The sequence below is a fragment of the Convolutriloba macropyga genome, chromosome 2, assembly GCF_964194025.1.
Source record: "Convolutriloba macropyga chromosome 2, txConMacr16.3, whole genome shotgun sequence".
NCBI lineage: Eukaryota > Metazoa > Xenacoelomorpha > Acoela > Convolutidae > Convolutriloba > Convolutriloba macropyga.
Window position 1 is genome coordinate 16,740,281 of NC_134469.1, and position 25,807 is coordinate 16,766,087.

At 38.6% G+C, this 25,807-nt stretch overlaps 1 protein-coding gene across 1 annotated transcript in view; it reads right to left on the reverse strand.

The window, feature by feature from the left end:
- The window catches only part of LOC142357285 (mediator of RNA polymerase II transcription subunit 23-like), a 74,863-nt gene extending 74,531 nt beyond the window's left edge, over positions 1-332 (reverse strand). The window contains exon 1 of the mRNA XM_075408939.1: positions 280-332. The gene's annotated coding sequence lies outside the window, so the exon portion shown is untranslated. The remainder of the gene's footprint in view (positions 1-279) is intronic.
- Positions 333-25,807: the final 25,475 nt, after the last annotated feature.

Consider the following 25,807-nt stretch of genomic DNA (forward strand, 5'->3'; position numbering starts at 1 on the left):
AATCGAAAAGAAATTCAGCCATCTAAAAACCGGGAGAAAAATACTAGAAAAATCATCCCAATGTCAAAATTTATTTTTTACGCTAGCTCTGGAAAAAATTCATCGCATTGGTTAAACGCGCTTCCGCTTTCAAACTGTCATTTTGATCTAAGCAAACAAGAGTTCAAGGATCTTCTATGTATGAGTTATAGATGGAAAATAAAAAATGTACCCTGCAGCTGTGCCTATGGTAAATTTTACATCCCGTTTTCTGCGTGAAAGTTCGCCTTACACACTTACTTAACAATCATATCCTCGACCCTGTTTTCCAGTTCTCCGGACAAAGTATGCCACAATTTTCATATCGAGCCGCATCATCATCTTCTGAAAGGCAGATCTAAGTAACGCATTTACTGTCAAAGATTATGGAAGTCTTGACGTCAAATTCACAGATCAATGAGGGAACTACTTTGTCCAAAAATAATTTGATGTTAAGATCTTCAACCTCCTGGCAAAATCTTGTCAGACAAGTATAGTACATGAGTACCATGAGTCCCTTAGAAAGCGAGAAGCGAATAACGCGTGATTGGAGTAGATTAAAGCCCATTTGACCAACCAACTAGGGTCAATATCTGCAGCTACGAGGGCTCTAAGCATAGATTGCTAATAAGATCAGCGAAAGATGCAAGAAACCGTTCGCCAATTCCGTTATTTGAGGGAAGATCTGTTTTGATTTTCATTGCAGATACTTCCTTTGCCTCTGTGGGTGTCAGTTGTTATTAAAAAAAGAAAGCGCTGGAAATTTTGTCAAGTGTCCTTGTTAAAAAAGTATGACTGAGCAGTTTCTAATGTGTTTTTTGGATATGTTCAATTTTTGTAACGAAAAAACACTACGTTTTTTTCTTCTTTTTTACTCGTAGACAGCGAACGTAACCATGGCACCAACTTATCTTCTCTTTGCATATGGCAAGTTGTTGAGCATCAGACAGGTATTTGATGAATAGGTGGAGTTTACCAATAAGCTTCAAAACCAATGAAACAACTGACATCGCAGCTCTCTGCTGTTGTTCATCTTCTTAATCTGTTGTTAATCTTCTCTTGTTGTTCACAGAAAACTTTGAAGGTATATGCGCTTATTGATTTTCACGTATTCTCTTTTATCTCAATTAACTGGAGTGGAGTTTTGTTTCAGAGAAGAAGTAGTTATTTGGCAACACCTTTATGATAGTTTGAGAAATCCATCAAGAAATTGTGTCCAGAGGAAGAATTTGTTGGTATATATTTATTTAGTTTTGGCTGCAGATTGGCTTCAGTGATCTTTTGTAGATGCTTCTCCAATAAAAAATTTTTTGAGGTCTATACTATCGGAGAAGACTCGTTGAGTTGTTTCCGTTTTTTCTACAGTTCTTCTCCGGCATTGGATTTTTTAAATTAGTTGCTTCGAAAAGAGATTGTGATTTTGTAGCATTCAGTTTAATCCTGCGGTGTTTTTTATGTGTTTTTTGCCTGGACATTTTTGTCTGACCAGTTTGTCTTTTCTTACTCAAAAACGGATGGAAAGATAATGCCCTTAGGGCCTTAATTTTGTTTACAGCCTATCAATTTACGAAAATCTAATCATGCGATTAGGAGTCTGCTTTGGAGACGTAATTTCAAATTGTAATTCTTAGAAATTGACCACTTCCTCCGCTTCTTTTCCTTTCCGCCTCCCAGCCACCCCACCTGATTCTTGCCCCCACCTCAAATCTTCCACTGCAACGCCCAATCTCGCCCCCTGCACATCGTTGCACCCACAAACCAGCGCATTGGACATCCTGAAGCAAAGCACTCTCGCCTGTAATTTGAGACCATTTTGCCAAACCTTAGTCAACCATGTTTTAAAGTTTTGAATTATACCATAAATATACTTATCAAAACACTGTATACTGTCGTGTTGCTCATATGAAACACCGCTTATTGCAAGCTTACGCTCAATATCTGAAACACAAACACATATAAGAATCATTATATGGAATGTTCGATAACGAACAGAAGGTACTCAATTATCAATACATTCATCCCTCGCATTTTAAATTTCAACGTGTTCATCTGAATACGTCGGTCTGTTTCTCAACGGTCCAGTTCGTCTATATTCCACTAAATGCTGTGCCATCGGATTATAAGCTTTTTGGTGCTCTCTAGAGCACATCGGGCGCTTTTTTGGGCACTTCGGGCGCTTCGCCGGTAGAAACATTGACATTCACAAACCATTGCACTGTAATGGTTTCGTTCTGTTAGTTCGATGCGTTCCTTGTTTCTTTCGCAACAACAGCTTGCTGCTCAATTAGTGAAGTTTCTTAAAAACATTCTGAAGACGGACCTAAGCCTCGAGTGGAGACAGTGCTTTCCCGTCCACTAGGATACTGGACAAAGACAATAATCTCGCTAATGACGTCTGCAACGGCTTCAATTTTGCGGCTGGTTTGACAAAAAAATAGCAACGTCGGATCTTTCCCGGTTGTGCGACAAAAAATAAGTCGCGAGCAGAGACTGTGCTTTCCCGTCCAATAGCATATTGGACTTTGACAACATTGTCGCTAATAACGTCTGTTATTTCCAAAGTTTCTACGAGAGGACTAGATTTTCTTCTTATAAAATTTCACAGGTACGCTGTTATGCCTTTAAACAAACAATCTGGGAAACTGAAATTTCCATTGCCTTTCCGCTTTCACGTGAATTGCAAAAATCGCTAGAGAGGGCTTTCATTTGTGCTGGTACAAAAAACTTCTAATTGGAGAAAAAACCTCCCCAATACCTTACAGACAATTCCATTGTAACGTTTGTTTTGACCGTTATCTTTAAGATGGTTTGGTCATATACTGGACTTGGCAATTCCTCGTTCTGAGCAGAAAACTTTGAACTCTTATCACTCTAGTTTTTCTTCCAGAGTCTGATTGTACAAAACCTGGATTGCTAAAAATAACAAATAAATGCAAGAGGCACCAAATAAGAGCCTTTGCTGTAAAATTTTTAATGCGGAAGGGTGAGGGAAATCGACTGAATTCGTCTATAACGGTGCGCAAAAAGTCCATACTTAACTTGAGGGAGGGAATCTTGGGACCAACTAGAACAAGGGATATATTGTCAAATGGCTTTTGGGGCTTAATAATAAGACAAGGCCGGCTCGGCTTGTAAAATTTGAGTTTTAATTGCCCACAGATGTCGCTCGTGGTGATAACTAGCTCAACGTCCTCAAGAGTGTGCAGTAGGTTCTTAGAATTGATGTAGTTTCAAAATCTAGTCACTCCAGTTTGTGCTGGTTTATTGTGCAGACAAAATACCGTTGATCTGTTCTCCGTCTTTACATGAGAAATCCTGGAGAGGCAATCAGCTCCTTGTTTTCGCTTTCAGGTCTGTATACAATACTATCGCAATATTCAGCAAGTTAGCTTTGTCAGCAGAAGAGCTTCTCGTTCTTTATTATTGATTTTTGCTGCGAAAATATAAATGGGATGCTCTTTTAATCCGTCTTCACGGTATCGAAAAGGTCTTCAGTAAAGTGGAAAATTTTCTGAAAGATTCAAAATTGGCTAAAGCTTCCTTTTCCGCGGCAGAATGATTCCGTTCACACTCATACTGCATTATTGTTTGCCAAAAAACGCTATTGGTATACTTTTTTGGATAATGATGAAACAATCGCGTACCCAGAGGAGTCTGTTTCCAGAAGCAAATGACCAGCATCTGCGCGGGGCAAGGTTTAACAAGCGTCAGCGATCTGAGACTTGATGTCGCTGATACGAGAAATGACAGTGAATCTTGACGGAAAAGCTCCTTGATTTTGAGCTTCTATGAGCGGTTCAATTCTCCTTGAGTAATGCAAGACCCAGACGCGAAAAAACCAAATTAAACATTGCAACAATTTCAAAATGTTAGGAACCGGGTACTCCTTCAAGGCCCTCAGTCTCCCTGGGTCCGGCCGCTCAGAACTTGCTGAGACGATGTGGCCTACCTGATGTTAGGCGCTCTTTATTTAAATCTTCGAGAAAAAATGAATCTCAGAAGCGTTTTTTGGCAGTGCTTCAATATTCGGAAACAGGAACGCACCAAGACTGTTAAACAAATTGTGTGCCACGGAGTAGTCGATTACCATACGTCGTTTTTGGCCTTTTACATCAAACGTTTGAGCTCGCCTTGGAGATATTGAGCAACGAACTATTCCTCCTCTTATCAGATCGAAAATTTGATTCTGTATAAATTCAAAATCTTTATTGTTTGAGTGCATTGATTTCGTTGGGAAGGGCTTAGTTTTATAAAATTTGTCGGAAAATATCTTCGGTCGGGTGATTAACCACTGGTCTAAGCTCGTTACTTTCAGCAATAGCAGATAAATTAGAATAGTCCAACTGAGTCCAAATTCACCAAATTTCTATAAGACGGTTTCATGTTGTGAGAAAATCCAGGTTAATGATTGCGCTACCAATTAAGTGACTAACTACAGAGAAGAAAACAGTATAATAAAAATTATTCAAGCTCACTAAAGCACTAAAAACTCAAAGAACTGGAAATACTTCTCAGTTCTCGGAACAAGAATTTGACTTACATGACCGGATTGGTAATTTTAAATAGTCACACACATCAACCGTTGTAAACGAATGTGTGGTGCCAGTATCAGTAAGCTCTTTGCCAATAAAGATATTTTCGTAGAATCCATTGGGAGATTTTGTCTCTTCTTTCGTTGTGTTCACACTGCAAAGTACAATAGCTACTTGTTAGTCATCATCCGAAACGAAAGTTGGTTTACATGCTGCTGCTCAATCTCCTTGTTTGCCGCATTTGAAACATGTACCTCGGCGCACTGGGCATTTTGGCCGTAGATGTGCCTTCCGACCACAAAACCAACATTTACGATACGAAAACGTATAGAATCGAGCTGTTTTTTAATGACAGAAGCGATCTTTCCGACGGGTTCACTAGATGCAGATTGCGGAATGTCTGAGCTGGAATTGAATGAGAATGAGAAAATGGCTCATAATTCGATTTCGTTAGCAAGTTAAATGCATTTCTCAAACGAAGCTTCCGATTCCGAACATGTGTTGCATCCATTTTAGGATTAGAAATAAAGTAAACACGGAGTAGTATGTCCTTGCTGCACGGTTAGGTCTGTACATTCTCAGAGCTCAACCAGAGTTTGTAGTCGCTACAAAAACGCTGTTATGCACTCATCATCTCGCTGCTCACACAAAAAGAAATGTTGTATGACGTGTATAAATCTCAACGGCTCCTTGAATTGAGCATCCAGAGTACCAGTTGCGTCATCGAACGTAGTAGGTTGTGAGGGAATTGAAAGGAGTTTTGCCCCTGCGAATGATCCGAGAAATGCCAACTTCTTAGAGTCTTCGGTACTTCTTTTGATTGTTAGACCATTAGCAAAGCATTGCTTCCAACAAGATTGTTGCCCTTGGAATGGCTCCCCCGGAAGATCAGGAGGTCGAGGTTTCGGGACCGATTCAATTATAAACCAAAGCAGTAAATTGAGAGATTCTACGTAGATTATTTTTTGGCAAAAAAATTAAATTTTTTTTTCGATTAGAAATTAATTTTGGATTTATGATCTTCATCAAATTTTGAAACATTTTCCATGAGTAGTAGTAATAATAGTACAGAACCAATACGTATCATAAGTGTCAACCGTTTAGGAAGGTGTTCGGAACCTTTCCTTATTTTGAGTCTCTAAGTCGTAGTTTTCGAATAAAGTTTCATGGCCAATTTAAACTAGCATCTTATTGAAAGCTCCTGGCTTCTGTACTTATCTCGCCTGTTCAGCAATGGCTTCCGTTGCGCCATACTTTTTGTTTTGAGAAGCATTTGTTTTTGTGACGGAGTTACTGATCGATTACACGCCAATTACACGCTTACGTGCTGACATACCGGCGGTTCTGTTTTTGATGATCTGTCATTCGCGTGGATATATGTCTGCAGGATTGCTCAACATAGATGGAATTTAATCCACTACAAGTGGTTTCATATACCACGTGCAATTTTAGATGCTGACCAAAACTAGAACTTAGAGACTCTAAGCAGGTTTTTGGTTTACTTGTGTAGATCTCAATTTTTTTTTGCAATTTTTCTTTTAATCCAATGTCTAATTGACCACTACTTTGCAGGAAAAAGATGGTCGTCTCCTTCCTCTTCAGGGATTAATTTCCGACTTGTTTTCTGTCATAGTTTTTTCGCTCTTCTTAGAGTTACTTTAATGTTTCTCAAGCATGTTTCTACAAGCGTGTTTCTTTAATGTTCTGCATTGCTTGACAACCAATTTTCCGGATATTGATTTTTTGTCTTCGTCAAACTTTAAGGGCTTCATCAAAGCAATGCCAGTTGCTTGTAGATCGAATGAGCCTTTGGATAGTACACTCTATGATATTTTTCGCAGTAGTGGCGCGCACTGGGCAAATTTAGAATTGTTCCTGTTTCTTTGGCTTCTGGCAGCATTTACAAGAGACTTTTCTCTGTTCGCCAATGTAGACTGTCATATCTAGGAAAGCTACTTGTGGGTTTTCATTTATTTTTTCCATTGTGAACTCTAAATTTTAAAGCAAACTACTTCCTGATTGACGCAACCTTTTGGGGTAGCCTTTTACTGTACAAATAAAGTTGTCTGCATATCTTTCAAATAGTTTTAATAGTAGTAGTAGTAGCGAAGTCTTTAGGGATATACCATGGGTTTTCACCCTTTGTCATTAGTGAGTAAGTTTGGAATGTTGGTTACAGTTCGTGCATTGGCAGAGTATCCTCCAGGTACATAGATTGGCTTCGTTGAAGTTTTCGAAGAATTTCCAAAATTGCTGTGTTTTTAGTGCTTTTCTGTTTTCTTAAGGACACCGGCGAGCAACTTCGATGGCTTACCAGACGGGAAAATGAACTTTTAACATCTAATGATACTATTTGCTCATTCGCCTCAAGCGCAAGAGTTACAAGTTTTTGTCTTGCTAGCAGACTCGAAGTTTCGATATTAGCTCCTGGCACTTTTTCAAAACAATAGGAGTAAAAAATGGTTTAAACATAGTTTAAAAATTGTTTAAATTGTTTATACCTTACCAAATGTGGTCATATGACGCTGGGGGTTTCAAGAAATTTTAAAATTTGTTTCAGTCTGTTGTAAGTTATTGTGACCTTCGCTTCACGTTCAAAGTGCTCTTGTCTTTTTTGGAAATATGATAACTTTCAGGTTAATATCAGCAATGATTATGAATGAGCAAGATAGTGTAGTGTTCAATGATCAAGATAGCTCTCACGATATCAACGACATGGCACCTGAACTGCCTGAAGCCGAGCTGTATGCAGCTCAGTCTGCTGCTGCCGAGCACGATTTTCAAGTATTTGAGCAAAGCAGAATAATTTCGGAGCATGGATATTCTTTGTTTCCTGGTAAAAAGTTCAATCGTTTCGCCTTTAATTCAGACAATGCAATTCAAATGCCGTCGCACAGTGTAATGAAATCCAACAATAGTATAAATACTCGAATTGCGGCTAATGTTTCGGATACTGACTCAGGTGATCAGAGTACCGGCGGAGATTTTCTGATTTCCGGCTCGCGGCGAAAACGTACCAAATTTGGCGGACTGTTGACAAATGATACGGCTCAGGTTGAAATAAATCAAATTTTCCCGCCTTTCACGCCGTTTGCTGAAGAAGCAGTTGTAGTAAATGAACCTCAGGATGAAGGGTTTAACTCTTCAAGTAGTAGCGATTCTCCAAGATCTCTGCCCAATGCTATTCGAAATGGCTATGCTAATCTAACAAATGGAAATGTGGGTGGCGGCGTATCATCAGAAGATAACGACTTCCTAACAGCTGTGGTGCCGTCTCGAATGGCGAATGATGAGCGCATTGAGTTTTTCAGCGATGAGAAACCGGACCCTTCTGCTGAAGAAGGAATAGATACTTCCACTATTGGAGGATTCAAGACAATGATAGGATCAGATCGCAAAGTTATACCATCCTATTTCAAAAAAGGAGGATCGTTTCGCGATCTTGCAGAATTGGGCTTTAATCCCAACGCAAAGACTATTGATCTTTCGAAAAGAACTCCAAAGAAGTCCAAAACTCCGGTCTCTTTCGACCTTAGTTCGCCGGCTAAAGGGGCGGTAAGAGCATTGTTCAAGAGTGGGCCGGTCAAGCATTCGCCTGTGAAACCGGACAAAAAGAAGACCGATCAAAAGCTGAAGGCAAAGAAGTCTGGTAAGTTTGGAAAACCGTCCCCTAAAACTGCCAAGGGTCTCAACAGAAAAGGAGTGAAGGTTTCTGCCAAGAAATTGACAACTCAACAAAGCAAAGCAATTGCTGCTGTTAAGAAACGTTTGCAGCTATCTAAGAAGAAGAAGAGCTCAGATGTTTGGTGCATTTGCCGAAAACCGCACGGAGGTCGTTTCATGATCTGCTGTGACAAATGCAACGAATGGTTTCACGGCTCATGTGTCAAAGTAAGTTTAGCTGAAGGTAAATTGATGGCTAAATCAGGAGCCGAGTACATATGTCCAAAATGTAAACCAAAAGCGCCTAAAGTGCAACCTGCGAAGGCCAATATTTCTGTCAAGAAATCTGAAGAGATGCAACCTGTAAAGCTTCCCGACAAAACGCCTGGGAAGAGTACAAATCTTGACTCCAATGTTTCAAAACAAACTCAATCTACTGTTAAAAGTCGTTCGGCATTTTCAAAAATGGGATTGTTCGACATTGGTTTACCTGCTAGGAAAGTCGTTATTACCCGTAAAGCCGAAACTAAAGTTACGAAACCCTCTGAGGTAAATTTGGGTGGCGATGAAAAGAAGGACAGCTTTGCCATGCTTCTCAAGAGGAAGAAGTTGGAAAAGGCGAAGAACAATGTTACGCTTTTAAAAGTGTCCAGAAGGTCATCAACAGTTCCTGTGAAGAAGAAAGTGGCACCAAAGTCTGCACCCAGACCCGCAGTTAAAAAGGAGGAACAACCCGAAAGCTCTAGCGATGAAACCCCAATTAGGCGAACTACTAGATCGCAGGCTGAAGACAGAAAGCCTGAAAAAGAGAACGATTCAAAAACAGGCGTCGATGTCAAGGAAACTTTGGTCAATGTTATGGAATCAAAAGAAACGGTCACTAAAGCGGAAGACCTGAAAACGCAAGAGGAATCAATAACAACGACCAATAAACAAGAAGAAACAAAGGCAGCGCCTAAACAGTTAGAAGCAATAGGAGCAAAACGGAAAGGCAGTCTGAAGAAAGGAAATCCCAAGAAAGGTGCTGTGCCTCGTAAAGAAATTAAGAGTGGTTCTGAAGCTTCAGGTCAAGAAGAGTCTAAAACTGATAGTGAAACTGATTCGCCATCTTCTGAAAAACGAATTCTTAGACGTTCTTCGAAAATAGATGCTCCGGAAGCTGATATATCCGCAACTCCAGAGCCAAAGTCAGTTGAGGAGAAGCCAGTGCCAAAACCATCAACATCTGTCGAAAATGCAATTAAGCTACAGCCAGGAGGAATTAACAAAACCAAGAAGCGGGCTTTGCTCAAAGCTACTTTAATAAAGAACAAGAGCTTATTGAATAAGCAGTTAATGCAGATGAAAGCGGCTTTGGGCATTGACAAGGGTGATAACAAAAGTGATGAGAAAAAGGAGGAAAATGACCCGGAACTGGAAGACAAATCGTCAGTTAAAGATTCAAAAAGCAGAAGAAAACGACCACCAGATGATGACGAAAGTCAAAGTGGCGGTTCCAGTGGGAGTGCAGGTCCAGCAAGAGGCAGTCGGGGAGCTGCGGGATCCGCAGGACCGTCGACTGGTAGTTCACAAGGTGGAAAATCACCTAGAAATAGGAGTGGTAAGAAAGATGATAACTCGAAGTCGGCGCGCAGATCGTCTCCTAGGAAGAAAAGCGACTACAGTGTATTAAATACCTGCCGACCTCTTTTTGCCTCATACGAATTGTATGAAATTGCGAATGGCTTCCAAACGAAAAATAGCGACACAATTTCTATGATTTCTACCATAGATTTCATAAACGAAATAGAACCTCTCAAATACTGGACCAATGATCTCGACTCTGTTATTCAGGACACTGACAGTCCTGTAAATTTACGGAATAAATCTGAACAATTCCAAACTAATTTTGGTTTGACGAATAACGAGTTCTCAACTCTATGCCTATGTGTGCAGTCTTATTCGAACTTGACTTATTTTCACAAGCAGCTTCTAAGCTCAATTTTCTCCCAAGTGCAAATTCGGATGATTGCGTTGACATGCCTTCTACAATTCTACCTTATCCAATTGAAAACATCACCACAGCACTCAAGCCCAGCTTTCAAAAGCAGAAGTTTTATTAATGTTTATAGTTCACAGTATTCCGAAATGTTATCATAACATCGACTGTTGTTATAAACTACATTCTTAAGTAGTAATTTAGCTATGAGGTACTTCATTTTATTTAACCCCGAGTAGGATTTTATTTCTTAGCTTCTGTAACCAAAAAGCGGCAGTTTTATTCGTATTACTCTTCTTTCTTTCCATTACTCAAGTAGATTTGTCACTACTTTGATACAGCTTACAATTTTTCAAACCAAATTCGAAGTTATTGCCTTAGTTTTTTTTGAATTTATCCAGTTTAACTTTTATTTCAGTCCCAGCCTTTCACTTCGAAGCAAAAATTACCACAGCTCATGAGTATCATGTTTGTCGCCGTTACTGTTTGTGACGGAAAAGTTACTCTGTTATATTTAAATCTACGATACAACGAACGATATTGGACGAAATGACGCGTAGAGTTGAACACAGTTGCCCCAGGGAAATGGCTCTAAAATTGGAATGGAATCAGCAAAATTATAGACGGACTATTGTAGCTTTAAAAACTCTGAAGCGGGCGGTTTCTCGGCATTGCTTTGCACCAATATACTTTATGGCTTAAACATATTTTTTAGTTTTGTTCACTGATTTCAATTATTTTTCAATGAATTCGAACTTGTGAAAGTAGCTAATTTCGTGTAACATTTAATTTGACTAGATGTAAATTTGTTCTGAAGTGTTCATGATTTTCTCAGGTGTTTTTTGGTAGTTTTTCATGCTTAGTCTTGTGAGTTTTGATCAAGTTTGCAGGGTTGCAAAGATTGTAGTATTAACGGAAGTAAGTTTTTATCTATTCTGTTTCGGCCACCCACCTTAGTGGGCATATTACTTTTACGCCACCAACCGCACTTGCTATTTTTACATAGTAACGTGATATGTAACAACACATCATTTGTAAGTGAGGGAATAGAAAACACGAGAGGGCGCTAAAACAGAATAGATCCTGAGTTTTTGCTACATGATGATGTCCTGTTGCAGGGAGAATTGGGATCTATTCTGCTCCCCACCCCCTACCTTAGTGGGCTTATATTTTTGCGCCCCCAGGCGCACGTGCTATTTGTTTTCATAGTAACGTGATATACAACAACATAATTTGTAACTGGGGGCGTAAAAAACACTGGGAAGGGGGGGGGGGGGGTGGGTGGAAACAGAATAGATCCGAGAATTCATTAGCTTAAAAATTGGGTATTGTTATTAATATGTAGTGGAGGAATTGTCATTAACTGGATATAACAGTTCACTTTCCAACCCATAAAAATATTAGGTGCAATCAATGCACACGCGCTAATTTACTTTTTGGAAATTATTAAGCCTTCCTTGAATTAATTAAAGCAACGCAATTTTTTCCTGGAAACAGGCACGTGCACGTTTTGAAAAGCAGAAAATTTGCAGTGCCAGAAATTTCTTTATACATAGCCAGAAGTTGGCTTTCATGAGCTTCCAGCAAGGTTACGTAGTTCTGCAGAAGTCACTTGCGAGTTCCGGCTACCGGTTCTCGAAGAGCGCCAGAAGTTTGCAGTGACTTCAAATGGAATCACGTAACCTATACGTCACAGGTCCTTAATTGGATTCTTAGTTGAACGAGAAAGATCCAATTAATGTCTCCAAAAAGGTAGTAAAACGCACGTGTTTTTCGGTATAAATTTGAAGCTAGTGCGTACAGCGTTTGATTTTTAATTTCATTTCACGACGCGTTTTGTTTGCTGTTGGATAGCCAATATATAGTTGATGTATTTGTTGTAATTTCTCGAGTCCTAATAACGTTTTTTTTCACTTTGCCATAATTGTTTTCCAAAAGAGTTCTCTTCATTAGATCATGTGTAATGATTGTCAGGTAACTCGCTGAGTACCACGATTATGTCACCGTACCGCCTTTCTTTCCTCATGACGTAAACAATCCCCTATCATTCTGATTCGGTCAATATATCACGTAAAGCTTCACGTGGAAATTGTGTTCAGGCACAGTCAGCCATTTATAAAACATGGAGGATTTTTTTTTAATTAAGTAGGATTAAAAAGGAGGATTTTGGAAGTAATTTGAAGTGTTGTATGAAAGCACTAACAGTGTAAATGATTTTTTTTAAAACAAACTACTAGTGGAGCTGTGGTTATAATGGGAGAGAATCAATTCCCTATAATTTGCTTTTTTGGAGCACTGAAAAATATATAACCGAAAGCTTTAACAAAAAACGAAGAAAAATATTGTAGAATATTTTGAAACGTCGGGAAAAAATTATTGGATTGTTGAAATAAATTATGGGGGAAATGACTGACGTTTAAAGGGCATTTTTATGACCGGGGGACAGAGTTGCGGAAGAGAAAGATCGGAGGTGCAGTTACATAATTCTGCTGGTTTTAGTTTATTGTCTATCTTTTGTTTCATAAGTACTGTTAACTACTTGTCCTCTATTCCATTGTCTGAATTTATTATAACTGATGCTGTAGATTAGAAATATGTCGATATTAAATATTAAATTAATTAATTTGGTTTATAGTCTCAGTCATACTCAGTCTTTCAAATTGTGGCCATCTAGTTTATAAAATTCTTTCCTCTTGCCAATGCAAATTCAAGGAAACGTTCACATTCTCGTTAAATGTAATCATGAAAAGTACATGGCAAGAGCAGGAGTGGGTTTCTCTGGTGTGAATTTGTTTCGTTCTATGAAGTGATCTGTATTAAAAGAAAAATTGAATTTTTGCAATCTCTTTTTGGAAACAAAAAGATCGCGTCTAACAAAACATGGGTTGCAGATATCCATGGAAATCAGCGCAAATGTAGCAAGCTAAGAGTTTTTAGTTGGTTAGAAAGAGCTCAAGCGGGGAAAAGTTGCTCGATAGAGATTTGCTTCCATTCAGAAGTCTGCTGCAAGTTTTTTGCCTGTAACGTAGGTGCAAAAACTGTTAGGACTACTCTCGTATGAAAAATTACTGTTTTCTTCGATGACGTTCCGATGGCGACCAGGACATAAGATTAACAGTCCCGATTTATTGGCGTAAATTGTTCAGACAACTAAAGTTTGATCTTTTTGAATAGTACAAGAGAGATGGATGAATGTTTTGCACACGTAAATATCACTCTGGCCTCACAGCTGTCACCGCCGATCGTGTAGACTACACCTTTCTGACCAATCGAGTTGTTGATAAGTCGAATTACTACAGGTACATAATAAGGAAAATCGAAAGTATTCGTCTAATATGCTTGGTGTGCAAATGAGTTCTTTTGCGTGCGTTAGTTTAGCTGTCCTCTAAATATAACTTCATTCATACTGCAGATAAGATTACCTATGCATTGGAATTACATATTTACGATGAGTGGGCGTAGTAACTAGTATTATTGGACAATTGACGTAACAGCCAGCGGTATTAATAGACTTTGTCACCGAAGAGTTATGTTATACAATAATCCCGCACATCTGTAAATTAGGCACCATAAACCGGGCACTTTGATAGGACATGCTAACATTTTTTGAGATAAACAAGGCGGCTCGGTAATGTGCAATGGCAAATAAGGTTCCGACCCCGCCCATCCACAATTTTGGCATAATTGTCTACCAAATGAGGAACAGATAGAAAAACCCAAAAATTATTTTTTGCGAATCCCAAAAAAGCCCAAGTCTTTTTCAAAAAATTCTGCATGAACGATAAGATAACCTCCAAAACAAATAACTCAGTGGAGTAAAAATTGATGCATTAGATTGCTGTAATATGTCAATATTAAGAAAGCGAGTTAAAACGAACAGCAAAATCAAACAACAACAACAACAAACATTAATTACATCAAAAAATTTATGTCCCTCTTAAAAACTAAATTTAATAACAAAGTGAACATACCGTCAGATAAACCTGAAACTAAACAAAAATAACTTATAAATCACCAGAAAACATATGCGACCAGTCCATAAAAAGGTTTGGTAACAATTATACAAAAAAGAACAAAAACAGAAAAGTAAAAAAAATTAACTTATTTTTTTGAAACAATTAACTTCAAAGTAATAAATACAATTAGGAATAAATTAATATTACCACAAATTTGCGATTACCACTGCTTCTATAGAAGGGCATTAGCACCTGACCTTATTCATTTTTTAGAGCGGCTAAAAAGAACAACAAAGAACAAACAAAATTTCAATTGAAACTTGCCAGAAAACGCTGTCAAAACCGTCAAGCCAAATTTTGGCACTCAAAATATATTTGATTGCGCCTTCTTCAAACAGCTATAATGTAGTACGTGGCCATTCATTAGTAAGACTAGGTAACAAGTAGACAAAAAAGCGAAGTGCTAAATTATGTAATACTTTTAATTTTTTTTTCGAAACAAAATTACATTCAATGTCATGAAAGGCATTAATTACAAAAAGAGCTATTTAAATATCGTCGTTTTTTCATGAAAAGGAAACCCTCGAGACCTGTAATTATCCAGAATATTTCTTGCATCTACAAAAAGAACGTCAAATATGACAAAAATCAAATTAATTTAATTTTTTTTTGTGAAAAAGCGGTGTCGAAGCCAGTAAGGTCATAACAAAATCTTTAAAAAAAAGATTTTGGGACACCAATCCCTTTTATTCCCTTGACACCCATAATGTCATATTTGACCTGTAATCAACTAACGAGATTAGGTAACAAAAAGAAACATAAAAAGAACAAATTTGCGAAGTTAAAAAGTTTTTTTTTTAATTTTGGAAAACGATGGGTTTGAAAGTCATAAAAGCCATCAGCTATCTGCTAATATCAGAATATCGGTTTTTCTATTCTTCCATGAAAATCCAATGAAAGCTATCACTATACAGGAAATTTCATACGACCGAAACCACAAAGTTTAAATGACAGTTAAGACAAAATTAAAAAATTCAATTGATTTCTTCAAGAAAGAGGCGTCGAGGCCATTAAAACGATGATTTATATCTTTCAGGATTTTAATATGTTCAATTGTGCTTTAATTTGAATGCTAATAAGGTGACATGAGAACTGTCAATGATGTGATAATGTGACAAAATTAGAAAACGTGAAAAACTGGCAAATATCAAAACAAACAAAAATCTAAAATCTTGTAGTATCAAAGCCAGAAAACAATAATTTCAGGCTTAAAACTGCAACCGAGAATAAATGTTAACTCAGTAGAAAGAAGAAGCAGTCTTTTTTTGCTGACACTAAGCTGGAAGTTGAACAAATTAAGAAAAAAATAGAGGAAAAGTTAATTAAGCCATTATTTATTGAAAAGTCAATTACTTTTAAAAAAGAAACGACCATAAACTTTCAATTAAAGAACTAAATGCATTAGCCTGGAGCTGTTTAGCAAGCGAATTGGTTGGACCTATCACTCCTGAGCTTTGATTTGATATGTTCTGTTCTTTATTATTAAAAAAAAGTTTTTTTTTTAAAAAAAAAAGACCGACTGATTACAACCCGATTTTTTTTGGATTGTAACAGTCCAAGAATGGCCCAAAACTACCCCTGTTAATACTTATTGTCCGTTAAGAACAATTGATTTTTCGAATGTTGTAGATATAGATAATTTCTGAGTTGAAACTCAAACTAAATTTTGCATTTTTGATTATCAACGAGTAAAGTTAGCAAAAAACGGCAAAGTTTTAACTACAAGGCACTCTCTGCGGACTCTGAAGTAGAAATAGCCCCCCTCTGAGTCTACAAAGATTGTATGAGTGTTGTTTGGGGGTGTACTGTAGGCAAATTTAATCAAAGTGGACTAAAGTAGCTTATTTCGTGCTGTTGTTGATGAAAAAGGCTAAATTTTGAAATGTTTATCCAGATTTTTTGACCAAAAAATTAAATCAAAACAATCAACAATGCTTGTTCGTCTTCAAAAATAAAATCAACGACACTATTCTTAAAAATTATAACAAATTTTAGCAAAATTGACGAAAATTTAGGCAAAAATTCCGGAAAATGTGAATAAAAACAACCTGAATTCACTCTTCTTTTCTCAGAAGTTTAAGCCTCGATAACTCCCTGTAGAAAACGAAAATTAAAAAATCTTTTTAATTCCATATTCTACGCTGGACGAGCTTTCTAATGATACCAGTCTCAACTCTCTACGATGAATATATCGAGCGGCGAAAATTCACGGAACAAAAAAAAACACAGTTGAGTATATAGTTCCTCCCCCCTCAAGAGGGTCGGAACAATAATCCTAGGATCGTTAATCCATATGAGGATTGATAGAGTGAGAAATCAGCAAAGAATGTGAGTGAAGAGGAGCTCTTTGCGCTAGAAAAGTTTCGATTATTTCGTTCCTTTGCAAATGAAGCTTGCAGCAATTATTTCAGTCGCAATGGTCTTTTTTATGCAACGTTCGTACGATGGATTTTCTTCAATTATTCAAGTCGTCGGTTGACTTCACTCTTGATTTCTGCATGATATAAGGAACTGTAATTTAAAATTTAAATCGCGTTCTTTTAAGATCTGTTAATACTTTTTTCTTCACGTCAGTGTTGATTTTAGTCATGCTGAAGTAGTAAAGGGAGCGAAAAGTCAAGTAGGTTTTGAAATTTGACTTTTTTGCGCCGTCTTTTATTATTTTCGTTTTATTACCTAGTATCGTTGACGACAGGTCTGATTGATTGTTAATGAACATAATCAATGGTTTGAGTTAACTGCTACCGGTTTTTATGACTTAAACACTACTTCTCAAAATCTTTCATTTATTTTTTGAGTTCTGCTACTATCTGTTGTGCGTTTTTTTGTCCTATCATTTGATCTCATTGGAGAGGGTTTTCAAAGGGTGATTTTTATGACTGGCAATAATTTTCAATAAATTTAATCGAATTTTTGCAATATTTTATTGGTCACTTTGTTGACTTATCTTTTGGTCTCATCAATGACAGATCTAATGGTTGCTGATGACTATTGAATTAATAGAAATAGTTGTTTCAAACCTTAGCTGTTGATTTCTGTGATTTGTGCTCTTTCCAAAAAATGAAAATTGATGTAGTTTACATGTTTTTCTCATGGTCTCATTGCTTTGTTTCGAAAATAAAAGATCTCCTTGGCCTTCATGCCTTGTTTTGTTGTTATATTGTCTCTTTTTCTGCCATTAAAACTGCTAAAAGGTATATTATGTCTTTTAAGGATTTGTACGCTGGGGTTAAGGATTGTGGTATTTAGTTATCTGATTTTTGTGCTTTGAGACCACTGAATTTTGTTTTTTGACAATTTGATTTTTAACATTTCTTTGGTTTTGCCTCCTTTTGCCTTTTTTGTCATCACTCCCACAGGTTTTGGTATTCTGTTGTCAATGCCATCATTATAAGCCCCTTAATTAAATTGTATCAGCTCCGAGGTTGAAGTAAGGCTCTATTGACCCGCCCCTGTCGATCGAGAGAAATTCAAACGACTTAAGATGATCTGTTTTCCCTTCATTTTGTTTTAGAGTAGATATACAGGCTCGGTCTTTCTGTGCGTGGCGCCGAGTGTTCCCACATTTGCATTTGAAAATATAACAAAAGTTTTGGTTGCTTATTTAACTGCGAAGTTAAATAAAAACCTCTTTGAGACACCTTAAAAAGTAAGTTTTCTGTTGTAGTTTTAGGGTTAAAACAATCCAAAAATGAATTTTTTGTCAATATGAGCATAAAATCCAAAATACGGGCATATGGCCGTAAAGTACCTACAGGAAGGATCGGAAAGAACACATATACTTACTAGACAGCATTTCAGACCTTTGATTTGTTTTTGTTTCGGACAGAATAACGAAACATTTATCAATAGTGAATTAAGATTGCGTTTTTTAAATAATTGCAGATTTTGTTTCCTTAAAAGCGGACGTTTAAATTTAGAAAACAGAGATGGAACAATCAGAGTCCGCGTTTTTTGAAATTGCTTTAAATTAAAACGGAAGAGGCTGTCAACAACAAGAAGTTAAACAGCAAAATAGAGAGAAAACATATCATAAAAGAATTTAAAAAGTTAATGTAATACTCCACTCCTGTGCTCTTGTTTAGTCGTGATTTCCTTGGTTTTTCTAGTTTTGTGTTTTAGCGGTCTTTTCACTTCGGAGCAGGGTCGACGATTCTCATTTGTTACTTTTCTAAGCCAATAAGAAAAGAAGAAGAGATTTATAGTTGAATTTTCTGAGGTCTTGTTTCTACCAGTGTTCTGATTGGAGTGAATATAGTAACTTCAGATATAGTAAATCAGAAAACAAAAGAGTGTACATAATAAGCATAAACAGGTATATCCGTGTGCACATCTTTGTATACATAATAAACAATAACAGGTACATTCGTGTGAACATCCTTGTATGGTCTATAGATATATATACTTTTAGAAGGTACTTTAAATAATAAATTTGTTCGGGCTAGATTTTGGGCGGAAATAAAGTAGAGTCAACGAGATTGTGGGTTTAGGTCAAGATACCCATATATGGGGTATCACACTTCCGCACTTAGATAAAAATTTTCGTAGGAAATTTTTGAAAGCTAAGAAAAATTATGAGAGCACCACCCAAGGAAATGAAAGATACAGGTCACTATTTTTTTTGCGCACTTGATTTTCTATAAAATATGATGAAGCGATCATTTTATTTACTGCTCAAATAGGTAATGGTCGGTTCGGCTAGAATTTAGTAGCTCTAAGTGGTTGACTCGTCGATTTCGTCCTCTCTGTGACACGAATTTCGCCTGCTTGAGGCAATTGATGTAGGGCTTCTCGGGGTGTCGTTGAATGGTGTTCAGAAACTGGGGGTCCTGTGCAATAGCTGCATCTACTGCGTCGATTGCAGCTATTGTCCCTGGCAGCAGGACATGAGCTGCCCGTTTTCCCGCGGTGGCTGCTGTTTCGGCCACAGTGGCGACCATACCTTCAGCAGGTGGGGCTGAGGGTCCGTCGTGTTCGTCCGAAGGCGGATTTGGCAAAAAGTTTTTGACAAATTGCGGGGTGTACTTTCGCACGATCGCGAACCGATGATAGATGTACATCACCAGGATGTGCAGACCTAAATTGCCGATGAAAACTATCACCGTCAACATGAGAGACAGCTTCATTGGGACGTAGCTATCAAGCTTGTTGACTAGCGTGGGCTTCAGCATCTGCATTTGTACTGCAATCGGTTTCGCGATCTCGACGAGTTGGTTTGATCCCGTGATTCTTTGGTGCATCACAATCTTCCGTTTTACTTGTTTGATCACTGCGATGTTTGCATCGGATTTGGAATCGAAGTAAGGAAGAGTTGTGATGTCCGGTGTGGCCGACACTAACATCTGTAGTGGTTCTGGAAGGCGGACATTGATGCGCTTGGCGGGTATAAGCTCGCAACTTTTCATGTCTGGTGGTTGTTTGACAGGTCGTAGTCGTATCCTGTGAACGCACTGTGTGAAATTTGTTCCAATCTTTCTGATAATGTAATTGGAGTCTGTCAGAACTTTTTCAACTCTGTAAAGTGGAATCCATACTTGTGTAGCCTTGCTGATTTGTGTTTTCTGTGATGTTAGCTTTGGATTCAAAAGTAGGCAGTAGCTGTGTAACTTCAAAGGCTTTGCTTCTGCTTTCTTGTCATAGTAGCTGCGATATCTCTGATAGGATTCAATTAGCTGAAGTTTGTTCTCTTCGAACTTGGTCATCATTGCGTCTTGTAATGCAACCACATAGTCTGAGTTCACTGCGACTGCTTCCATTGCTTTTTTGCAAATCGCAAATCCAGTGGTTTGACAGGTTCTCGTCCATGGAAGAGTGCTGTAGGGCAACATCCAATTGATGTATGATAAGATGTATTGTGTATGAAGGGTGCTAACGGTACATACTTGTGCCAATCTTTCCATTGCTTGTCTGTGTTCAACTTCAAGATCCTTTTCAATGGTCCTTGTGAGCGTTCAACTGCTCCAATTGTCTGTGGGTGTTCCAGAGATGCATGCTTCAATTTGACTTCTAGAAGTTTCGTCAATTCATCCATGAGAGATGAGGTAAAAGACGTTCCTAGGTCTGAGACAATTGTTTCTGGCACATAGCTATGATTGAAGAAGAACTTCACTAACTCTCTTGCTACTGTATCTGCGCTTCCATTCGTCAATGGAACTGCGAATAAATATTTGCTGAACACATCTATTCCACTTAAGACATATTTGTAGACTGGAGAGTTAAAAGTTCCAACCAGATCAATTTGAAGTTGGTCTCCGGGGAAAGATTGCAGAGATGATATAGGCTGCAATGGCGGCTTCAGCGTGCCTTCTTTTGCTGTTTTCAGTTGTAAACATGTCAAGTGAACATGTTCCGTGAATCCTGGGAAAAAAAACCTTTTTCTGAACTCGCGAATTGTTCTTGTTATTCCATTGTGTCCTGCTGTTCTTGAGTTGTGGATCCTATAGAGGACTTCTTTCCGCAAGTGTTCTGGCACGCAATACTGTTGATGAATCACTTTTCCTGCATCGTCGTAGAAGAGTCTGTATAAAGCTCCATCTTCTAAAATTAGTCTTTGTATGTGTTTGTAATACTTCCTCATGTTTCTTGATGCATACGTTAGATCAACTACTGTGTTGTTTTCTTTCCATTCAACAATCTTCCGTTTTTCATGGTCTTTCATCTGCTCTGCTTTTTGATCGATTGGTTGACTTCTGTCAAAAATATCGTTTAGGGTGTCAGCTGGGTTGATGTATTCAACTGCATTTACTTCAGGCTTGTACAACTTCACGAATCCCTTGATTTCATCTTCAATGGTCTTCATTTTCTCTTGATATGAGTCGTATAGGCCACACTGCTTCAATTGATTAATGAATGCTTCAGTTTCGGTTCGGGACTCGAAAAAATCATCCACACAATTGAATTTAGTTCTGCATTCGGTATTTGGGCTTCCGTGTTGATTTCAATGTCTCTCACTGGTATCTTTTCATTTAGTTTTAGAGACACAGTTGCGGCTCTATCTACTTCCACTCGCGAAAGAAAATCTGCTGCATAGTTCGCTTTTCCCGGTATATGAGCAATTACTAGATTGAAAGAGAGCACACGGTCCAAGCAGTTCCAAAGTGATGGGGGTATCGTTTTTGACTGGAAGAATTGAGTTAGACTTCTGTTGTCTGTAAGTACTACAACCGGATGAGTGGATTCCCAAATGAAATGTGCAAAGTGCTCGAGTGCAAAATAAAGTGCGAGAAATTCTTTGTAGTAGATTGAGTACTCGAGTTGTGGGGTCGTGAAGGCTTGACTTCCAAAAGAAACTGGTGCATACTTCTTGGTTTCCTTTGTGTTATTCTCGTCCAAGTAGTCTTCTACCATCAGTACAAATCCTGCGGCGTAGTAGCTGGCGTCACAAAGTAGGATGTACTTCTGACCAGGTTTTGCGAGTCGTAATGTCCTGGTTGTTTTCTCTCCCAATTTAGGTATGTAGTTCCGGAAGAATTGCACAAAGCCTATCAACCGTTTAACTTTCTTTGTGGATTTCGGGAGCCGTACATTGTTGAGAAACTTCTTAATCTTCAGTGACTCTGGAGAAATTCCCTCTTTAGTGATTACATTCCCCAGGAACTTCATTGAGTCAGTGGCAATTTCGCATTTCTGCGGTGACAATTTAAGTCCACATCTACGGATGCAATCAAACACTTGCTTCAGTGTTGGTATCAGGTCTTCAAAAGATTTAACTCCACATCCAATGTCGTCCATGAACTGAGTGCACATGTCTGCTGCAAGACATGGATCCAGGTAAAGCCTGATGAATGAACTGAACCCAGTTACTGACTTACTAAGTCCTTGAGCTAAGCATTTGTAGGCGTAGGTTCTTGACGAGAAGTTGAATGCAAGTAATTATACAGATATGTCATCTGCCATTTGGACGCAGTGGTAAGCTTGTGAGCAATCTAGTTTAGTGAAATACGTCTTTCCTGCAAAGTGGTTCGTTGCGTCAGTCATGTTTGAAATTGGAAAGTTAGCATTCAGGTAATCGTTCATGAGCAAGTGATTAACTCTTCTGAGATCAATCAGAAATCGGAGACGTCCTGACTCTTTTCTGTGTGCAAACAAGGGGCTACTGTATTTTGACTGTGGCAATGTTGTTATTAAACCGTAGTAATGCATTAGTGCAAGCTCTACGTGAAGTTCGTCACGCAAGTGAATTGGCGTTGGTGGACCTTGAACGTACATTGGCATTGAGTGCTCTGGTGTCAACTTTATTTTCATTTCTGTGTTGTATCCAACGTCAAAACGATGCTTTGCAAAAATATCATTGTATTCAACTAAGAGGTTTTCCACTTGCTGTTTCTGGTCACTGGTTAGCAGAGATCTTGTCCATGTGAACTGTGAAAGGAATTTCTCTCGATCATCGTAATTGTGTTTTGGGTCAATTGATTCTTTTTGTTGGAGCATCTCTATCTGGTCATGGATTTGTTTTTGAAGAGGTGGGAGAGACGATGGATTTTCACACGTTTCAGGAGTTGGGAACCAAAGTGAGTCATAGTCAGGTTTTGGTCTAGGTGGTTGATTCCTACCTTTTCTGTCTGGATCTTGGATTAGTTGATTAATTTCGGGAATAAAGTTTTTGCTATTTCGAAATTTGGCAAGTGCTATTAACTCTGGGTCTACTTGGATCAACTTGTCTGCTTGTTCTGATGTTAAAATTTGAAAACGGGCTAGTTCTGTTCCTTTTGTCAGTGTTACGGGGTGGTCTGTAATGTTAAGAGCTGCAATGAAAATTGTGTTATTTTCTCCGATTGTGCTAAGTGATGACGTAAGTGCTAGATCAGTTTCTCGTTCTAATGTTTCACAAGGGAGTACTAAACCACTTCTAAACTTAAGGTCCTCAGTGTGTTTTGAAAGAGTACACTCGACTATCGACTGTTTGTTTGGCTGTATCACATGTTTCTTGGTTGTGTAAATTGGAAGCTTTTTTGCTCTGACTGCTCGTCTTGGTTCGTTATGTGGCTTAATTTCATTGATTGAAACCGTTAGATCAGGGAACTCTATCAACGAACGTTTGGGGTTGATTGTAATATCATGTTTAATAAAGAAATCATTTCCGAGTATTATGGAGTTTGATTTTGGTAGCACAATAAAAGATTCAGTGAAAGTGACATGGGCTAGTTTGAATGTTAGTGAGACTTGTGCTGTTACTTCAACTAATTGGCCTCCTGCCATTTTTACATGTTTCCAATTAGGTTGCTCATATTGAATATGATTGTAAAGTTGTTTGTCTTTTTGTAGTTCTCCAAAGAGGCTTTTGCCGATTACATTTGCACAAGCGCCAGTATCGATTAACGCTCTGCGTGAAATAAGTGGTGAAAAGTTTAGCTTTACATAAGATAGAATATTACCTTTTGTTGGGGTTACATTGTTTAAATAAAGTGTATTAAGATGATTGTTATTTTTTTGTTTTTCTGTTTGATTATGATGATTGTTTTGTGTGCGACTTGTTTTTATTGGGTGGTGCTTCTAGTTTTTTGGCTGACGTTGGAAGGGGAACGAGGTTCCACGGCTGTTCGGTCGATTGTACGATGAACGTTGACTGGAAGTGTGGTTGGGGTAACCACAAGTGTAACAGAACACTCGGCTAGCTCGTGTTACTGGCATGTACGGTCCTCTTGGCATTCTAACAGGTTGTCTTGCTTGAAAGGTGAAGTATGGCGTCCTGGGTCTACCTAGGTCAGATTGGTAGCGTGGCTGAACCCCACGTTGTTGGTAACCCCCCCCTGAAACGCGGTTGCCAGTTTCCTCTCTGCGGTCTATTCTGGTACTGCGGATAAGTTGAGGGTCTGGTTTCTCCAAATGGCTGCTGGAATCTGTACGGTTGGGGCATTTGCTGTTGACGAGAGTTGAAGTTCTGGTTGGCCGGGACTGCGTTTTGTGCTACGGTCTCATTTTCTGTGTTTTTGATTCAATCATCCATTGGTTGTAGTCTGCGGTCCATTGATTCCTGCTGAGTTGACAATCTTGATAGCGCATTTACAAGATTATCTGATACCGTGGTGCTAACCTCGTTAAATCCATCCTCTGGATAGTCCTCTTTTCTGCACAGGTCCCTGATGGTCATCTGCTGTCGAGCCAAAGTACAGAGTTCTTGTACCGTGGCATGTGGTGGTTGCTCCATCAACTTTGATCGTAGCCATCCAGGCATGGCTTTTTGGAAGATCCGTTTCACTTGAGCGTTCTTGAAATCTTCTGCCGCTTGCAGTCTTTCGGCTCTCTGTGCTGTCTCCGTATCGAATCGTGTACGTTCTACCACTGGATCAGCGGCTGCTGCGTCTATTGGGTCTACTGCAGGGAGCACTGGCGTCGGGTATGCTCGTATTGCCTTTGTTTGTATGGTAACCAGGAAATTTTCTGGCGTGTCAGTTTTTGGGTCAAATCTTAGCTTCTCTAAATTTAGAACATGGACTTCTTGGAGTTGGACATTACAGAAATGGTCGCGTAGGGCAGTGAAACTTAAGTTCACATCATTTCGTGTCACTTCTGGCAGAGTTTGAAAAAATCGGAGGGCTGGCCTTCTCAGGTGTAGTTGGAGAAAATTTGCCTGTTGGTTTGCTGCAATGCCTGCTACGCCAACGAATCCTCTGAACAGTTGTTCGAATTGCCAAAAATTTTCCGTTTCTTCACCGCTGTATGGATCTACAGTGATTTGTGCTTGTGCAGCCATAGTTTAGAGCTACTTAGTTCTAGTCTAGTCTTAATGTGAGCACCGATTAACTTAATGAGTTTAAGGGAGAGCACTGAGTAAGAGAATTAAAAAGCACCGTGTAATTAAAATAAGCACCGTGACAGATTTTGTCTTACTGTTTTACTGAGTAGTCTCTTGTTCGGCACAGCAATCTTGTCCTGTGTTCTGCAGCTGGTGAAGTTCTCCCCGTCTTGTGGTTATCTTCTGGTTGTCAGGCCCTTCTGGTGTGTCGTCTAGTTAGTTGAGTCGTCGTCGGAATCATCATTATCGAAGTAGCAGAAGAAGTGGTTGTCTTTAATTTCCAACATCGCCTCAACTTCAGCTTGGTTAACGCTTTCAGTAAACTCAGTGGTATTAGAAAATGTGATAATCACGAGAATTTTTCTACCAATGTCAGAAGAGAGAACATCAACACAATTAACGAAGAATAACAAATTTTCAAAGTGTACGAAAATATCCAGGATCTCGTAGGAGGAGCTTAGGGAATGCTCGTGTTTGTGATGTTCTTCTACATAAACGTCGTAAGGGAAGCAAAGAATGTGAAGCGTTTTAGCTAATTCCACAATTTGGTCAGAATTTCGGCAGTTGTGAAGTAAGGTTTGATAAGTGGTATTCATTAAATCGTCTCCGCGACTGTCACCATGTAATACTCCACTCCTGTGCTCTTGTTTAGTCGTGATTTCCTTGGTATTTCTAGTTTTGTGTTTTAGCGGTCTTTTCACTTCGGAGCAGGGTCGACGATTCTCATTTGTTACTTTTCTGAGCCAATAAGAAAAGAAGAAGAGATTTCTAGTTGAATTTTCTGAGGTCTTTTTTCTACCAGTGTTCTGATTGGAGTGAATATAGTAACTTCAGATATAGTAAATCAGAAAACAAAAGAGTGCAC